The sequence below is a fragment of the Eubalaena glacialis genome, chromosome 1, assembly GCF_028564815.1.
Source record: "Eubalaena glacialis isolate mEubGla1 chromosome 1, mEubGla1.1.hap2.+ XY, whole genome shotgun sequence".
Lineage (NCBI taxonomy): Eukaryota > Metazoa > Chordata > Mammalia > Artiodactyla > Balaenidae > Eubalaena > Eubalaena glacialis.
In genome coordinates, this window is record NC_083716.1 from 156380087 (window position 1) to 156386923 (window position 6837).

The 6837-nt window shown below is 34.3% G+C and overlaps 1 non-coding gene across 1 annotated transcript; it reads right to left on the reverse strand.

The window, feature by feature from the left end:
* Nucleotides 1-1962: 1962 nt before the first annotated feature.
* On the reverse strand, nt 1963-2066 carry LOC133079111 (U6 spliceosomal RNA). Its single transcript, XR_009698050.1, has one exon. It is a non-coding gene; the product is annotated as a U6 spliceosomal RNA (small nuclear RNA).
* Nucleotides 2067-6837: the final 4771 nt, after the last annotated feature.

The following is a 6837-nucleotide window of genomic DNA, read 5'->3' on the forward strand; positions in this document are numbered from 1 at the left end:
AATAACATGCTTTAAACCAGGCTGACCTTCTGCACATGGGTGAAGGGAAAATTCTAGATCTAAGAAAATCTCTCCTCATTGATACCCAGAATTACACTCAAACATGTTTATTCATTTTATTGTGTGGTTTTTAATGCATATTCCTTGGATAGCTTTCCAAGATATTGTCTTTCTCTAAAATTTTGTGGAAAATTGTATGTACTTTTTTCTTCCTCAAGAAATGCCTGATTGCATTATTATACTATATTCTCAAAGGCGTTAAGACCCAAGTTTAAACTCAAGGCTTTGATCTCTTTTATAGTGGATATAATATAAGCATTGCCAGAAAAGCAGTACTTGAAATTGCAAACAGTCATTTACTGTTCTTGGAAAGAGATTTGTATCCTTCCTTGATAACAGTGTACAAGAGGACACTGATGTAATTTCAGGCAGACAGAAAGAAATGTCCAGAAGTGGAGAACAAGGATGCAGAATCAGAAGCCTGGTAAACCTTGCCTAGCTTAGAGTTGTGCTTAGGGCTTGTGTTTCTTTTGAAGAATGATAAAGAACACAAGTAATTTACTCAGGGGATAAAAAGGTCATGCAGTAATGTAATAGTTTTAAGTATTTGGTAACTCACTGTCATAAAGAGACTATGTATTTGACTTTATAGAGAATGTCTTAATGACAGGTTGATGAAGCCTGATGAAACAGCTCCAAGTATGGAATCAGAGAATGTTGTTCAGAAGATAAAGTAAAACTCAGTCATTTGCCTGTTCCAAATCACAATAAAAACATTTCAAATATTTTTTCCCCAACAGAGGAGTTTATAACTGTAAAAATAGTTTATTCAGATATATTAATCTTTTTTGTAAATTATTTAAATGAGCAGCTAAGAGGCAGAATAAAAGCTTTTTTTTGTTAGAATGGAGAAGGCACATGTCAAGGTGTTTGTCTACTTAACTGATGAAATCTATGCAATAGATGCATAACTATTTTCTATAAAAAATAGTTTTTATAAGTCTTTTAGTAGTTAACTTCTTAAAATTGTTAAAATGTGTTTTCTAATTTCAGAATCAAATGTATATTTTTAAAATACTTCATTAATTTATCATTTTTGTGTAAAGTTAAGATGCATCTATATCTTTAATACTCATAGTTGATTTGAGCCTATTAAGGTACTTGTCAGAGTAGTTCAAACATTTCATCAGAGGGCACACAACATTTTCTTCAATTGGTAATGAGTCTCTACACATATATGTAACTTCAGAACTACATAGGCTCTACTATTTTACAGATGCCAGCTTAGCACAGTGCCTGATACAGAATAAGCTGTTGTTTTATTAGGGTAGAATTATTGATGCTTGTCTAAATATGACATTGCCTGGAAAAATGTTAGTCATTTCTATTACTACCTAAAGTAAGTTAATATATCAGGAAACAGCACGTATCACATGCAACAATAACCCAATTTGAAGAGATGCCTATGACACAGAAAAATACACACAAATATACAAAGAAAGCAAGTACCATGTTGATAATTTATTTTCTTTGGGCAAAGTGACCAAAGTTGAGAGAAAATATCTCTACCACAAAATAAACATAATTAAAAAAATTAAGGTCAGTATTTTTTAAATGATCAAATTCCTATCGTCAGTATCCAATTTCTATTTTACTTTTAATGCCCCATGAAAAAACAATTCATAAGTAAAACCAAGGAGACTTTTCTCACAGAAATCTTAAGGGGGTAAAACAGTTTTCCTGAATCCATGTTTTCATATTACAATTTCATAAATAAAACAAAACACATATACACAGCTTTACCCCACTTGGAAGCTCAGAGGCACACAGGTAAAGGGCAAGAAGGTTCGACACTAAGCCACAAAGCTACTTGGGTTCCTTCTTTTGCTTTGTTTTTTTCCTTTCCTGCCATGATCTGAGTCCCTCTGCTTGCAGGCAGCAGGAGAAAGCCTGTCATCTCAGAAAAATATTGAACACCCAGGGAGTTATGTGTCAACCTTGCACAAGGGGCCATGCTAATTTTCTCTATATCATTAGAAATTGGACATTTGTAACTGAGGGGTCAGGTTCTAAAAATCTTTAAAACTGAGTCAATTTAACTACAGTATTTTAAAGAGAATACCCATGAAAGCTTCTAGTTCATGTTCCCGGATCTGGATTCTTGGTTGTTCAACTACTTCTTGGATCTACAAGCTAGCTGGAGTTGTTTTTTCTTGGTTTGTTTTTATTTATATTTTCATTTACTTGTAATTCTAAGAAACTTAACTAATACATACAGCACCATATTCCCTGGGGTCAGCAACATAAAGGGACCACCCCCGCACCCCCGGTTAAAATCTTGGCTTCAAAATAAGGCACATGATCTTTACAACCAATTTTAAGAGCAAAAATAATAATTTCCTATTAAATACCTTTCCTTAAATGAATAAAAATACTCATTTTACTATATTTAAATATCCTAAGATGCAAATCATGTCAATCAAAGATGGAAAACACCTTTGAATATGAGTTGCACCAAGTTTTATTACATGAATTTAAACAAAATATTCAGGTGATTAAAATATATTTGAAGAATCTCATTCACACTTGATTCACTCTTCTGCCTGCCTTTACCTCAGGGTAGGTATGCAAGTTTTCTTTTTCTACCTATAACTCTCACACCAACAAAATAATGCTGTCTTTAGGATGTGATTTTATGATCCCTAAATTCTTTATTGCATTTTCTATGATATATTATGAAATGTTCTTTGATTAAGCAAAGTCAATGTCCCATAAGATTTATTATATATACCCCCATAAATGATATCTTAAAAAATAAAGACTTCATTATCCCATTAGTGAATAGGAAAAAAAAAAATCACAATCATTAGGAAGTCAAATGCTACCTTTGAGATTTGGGCAATGAAGTTACTTTGAGGGAGAACATCTATCATGAGAGAGACCATTTCTTTATGTGAAAAGCACATAGAATCTACATGGTAGAAAAGTTCTTTACTCATAAGGAAGCCAGAAAGAGTAGAATCCATTTATTTGTAAGCCTATTTCTTGAACCCTTATTGTTTTGGTTTCTTAAATCAAATTACTGAAATTGGTACTTAGAAATAAAAAGATAGGTTTCACACACAGTCACTAAGGTTATCACTCCATGGAAGAAAATGTCTGACATGGCTATGTATAAATTGTATAGCATATTAAGAATTCTGACGTTATGAGAAGAAGTGGCATTTTAATGCCTACTAATTTCTTGGAAAACAGTCTAGTGAAATTATGAAAAATAAGACGCTTTAAAATTCTCCACCAACATGAGGCTATGTTAGAACTTTAACAATCAAAATATCTAATGTTCAGTCCAGGTAGAGAGACTAGCTGTAGGATACTAGATGGAAAGGCTAAAAAGGTACCATATTTCTTCAATACAGTGCATTGTGACTGAACGATCTGCCATGATGCCTTTGGCAACTGTTTCTCTGAAGTTCAACTTACAAAAGGAAAATGAATTAACCCTGTTTACCACTTACTGGTAATAACTCACACTAATCTTGCCAAGGAAAGATCTGCTATCAGGTTTCCAATAATCTTAGGTTTTTGTCATCCTAACTCCTTTCAAAGAAAAGCTTTCATTCTTTGAAAGAACATTAGAATAAAATCCCTTTGGAGATAACTTTACATTTCCTATTCATAAGCCCCAAATAACAGCACTCCAGAGTAATAGCAGCGGCCTAATAATTCACCACATGTCTGACCACTGATTACCCTTATTGAGAGAAATACACTTAAGATCAAGTATAGGTTTCTAAAGCCATGTGGCAAAATGGAAAAATCATTGTTCTGGGAGAAGGATTCCTCCAATGGTTCTTGGGTGATCTTACAAAAGTCATTTAAATTCCCCTAGGCTCAGTGTATGCATCCAACATATGGGGCCATGCAAACTGTATATTCTAACTACCTCAGTAAAATCAGTGTAATTAAGAGTGAAAGTTGATTTTATCCATTCAAAAGAAAAGACAAACACACTAAATAACTTGCTACTCCCATCTACTGGAATAAATAACTTAATTTACATATGGATTGCTCTTGATGATTTAGCAGTGAAGGTGGGGCTCAAAGAAACAAACCAAGTGAATAAGCATGTCCCTATGTTTTATTTCATTTAACAAGCATTAACTACAGTGGTGGCTGACTTTCCTTTTCTGGGCTACAAAAGAGACTTTACGCTGCACTGCTTCCATAAGAGATTTACACAACCAGGCTTTACATTTTTATCACGTGGAAAGCTGTCAGAAGAGGTTTGAAATCGCAGACTGTCAATGAGTGGGCGGAAAATAAGTGATCTTATTTTTTAAAAGAAATACAGTGCATGGACAATTCAAAAGGGAAATAAGGAAAAATAAAGGTAAGGAAAGCAAAGACAAGGGGGAGTAATAGGGCTTTCAGTTACTGTGTAGCGTGTTGGAAATAATAAGAATTCAATCAGATATTTTTAACAAAAATTTTTTCTTAAAGTACTAATAGGATAAAATGAATGACTTTTTGTTCATATTTACATATTCTTTTTTCCTCTACATTGGTCCACCATCCTTCAAGGAAAAATGAAATATCACTGACCAAAAGCCAGGGTCTGGCTTTCTCAACAGTATTTGTGCCTGGCGACAGTTGCATGCTTGTCACATTTAGTCTATCTCTAAGCTTCTTGTAGAAATATGAACAGATATCGCTGTACAGAGCCTTAGAAAGACAAGAGTGTGATTCAAATTGTCCTTTTTATTCAACACCTTCTTGTGAGTAGAACTAGCCAGAAGCAATACAAGCTGGGATTAAGAAACATGACCAGCTGTCCAATGGAGTCAGACTCTTTGAAACTAGTGGTATTTTCTCTGAGAAGTAATTGAAATAAACAAGAAATTTATCCTTGCTTCAGCTCAAGGAATGGAGAAAATGCATATTGAGAAGTGAGAATAGAGGATGAATTGGTTTAAAAAAATAGAAGAGACATTCTGGTAAGGGCAAAGGAATGAGCTGAGAGCGCTTAAAGACATTTTACAGTAAATATTTTGGTAAATTATTATGCAGTTTTATTTCGTTTGTTTTTCAATTTTGTCTAGTCTATCTGCACTTCCAGCAATGAAGTGATGATGACCAACTGGATTTGAATTTATACAAACTGTAAAATACCAGCTTTAGATATCATAGGAAATAGGTTATGTTTAATACCACATAAATATTCTAGTGAAAAAAAAAAAAGCATTGTATTAGTCTGCTAGGGCTGCTATAACAAAACACTGCAGAGTGGATGGCTTAAACAACAAAAATTTACTTTCTCACAGTTTTGGTGGCTGCGAGTTCAAGATCAAGGTGCTGGCATAATTGTTTTCTCTTGAAGCCTCTCTCCTTGGCTTGGATGGCTGCCTTCTCACTGTGTCCACACATGATCTTGCCTCTATGCACACACATCCTTGATGTATCTTCCTCTTTTTAAAAGGACACCAGTCCTATCAGATGAGGGCCTCACACTTATGTCTTCATTTAGCCTTAATTATCTCATTAAAGACCCTATCTCAAAATACAATCATATCAGGGGTTAAGGTTTTAACATATGAATTTTGTGGGGACACAGTTCAATCCATAATAAGCATCTGGTAACTACAGGAAACTTTTTATGTATTCCCTTGTTATGAGGAGATTCCTTGTTCCTTATTCATCTCTTTAAGATAAGCATCGCTAAGATTTAACTTCCCTTTGGAATTAATGTAGCTATACTTATCAGGGCATTTTTAGAGAATGTATTAGAAAAAAAAATTTTAATTCGAAATAAGTTGTTGATCAAACCAGTAATTTTAAGTAAGTGATCTAATATGAAGGCCAAGAACACTGTCTACTTTGGTGCACTATGGAAATGCCTCACCAGTCCAACCAAGCCACACTGACATGCCAGTGCAGTGACTTTATTTCAGAGCAATATTTTTGAGGGAAAAGACCATACCACCTACATATAAATATCAGAAAAAATTACCTGAAGTTCAGAAATAAGCAATAGATTACTAGGTATTCTTTTATTGCTTGGTTTTGTATTTATTGGTCGGTTTTAAAACTCTGTAGGAACAGAGGTTATTTGTAGATTTTTGTCAGGGAGAGATGTAAATAATTTCTGTCCAATGAAAGAAATAACCCCAAACGTTACCATTTATGACCATATAAGACATTACTCAGTTTTATATCTAACCCGAGAATCTTACCCTAATATTTCTTTTTAAAATTAACTCTATACTCACCTCATCAAATGTCTTTTGAACTGATTTAACTTGACTGGTTCACTCATTAATTAATGGGTTAAATAGAATCCTTTTTTTTTTTTTTAAACATCTTTATTGAAGTATAATTGCTTTACAATGGTGTGCTAGCTTCTGCTATACAACAAAGTGAATCAGTTACACATATACATATGTTGCCATATCTCTTCCCTCTTGCATCTCCCTCCCTCCCACCCTCCCTATCCCACCCCTCTAGGTGGTCACAAAGCACCGAGCTGATCTCCCTGTGCCATGCGGCTGCTTCCCACTAGTTATCTATTTTACATTTGGTAGTGTATATATGTCCATGACACTCTCTCACCCTGTCACATCTCACCCCTCCCCCTCCCCATATCCTCAAGTCCATTCTCTAGTAGGTCTGTGTCTTTATTCCCATCTTGCCACTAGGTTCTTCATGACCTCTTTTTTTTTTTTTTTTTCCCTTAGATTCCATATATATGTGTTAGCATACTGTATTTGTTTTTCTCTTTCTGACTTACTTCACTCTGTATGACAGACTCTAACTCCATCCACCTCATTACAAACACCT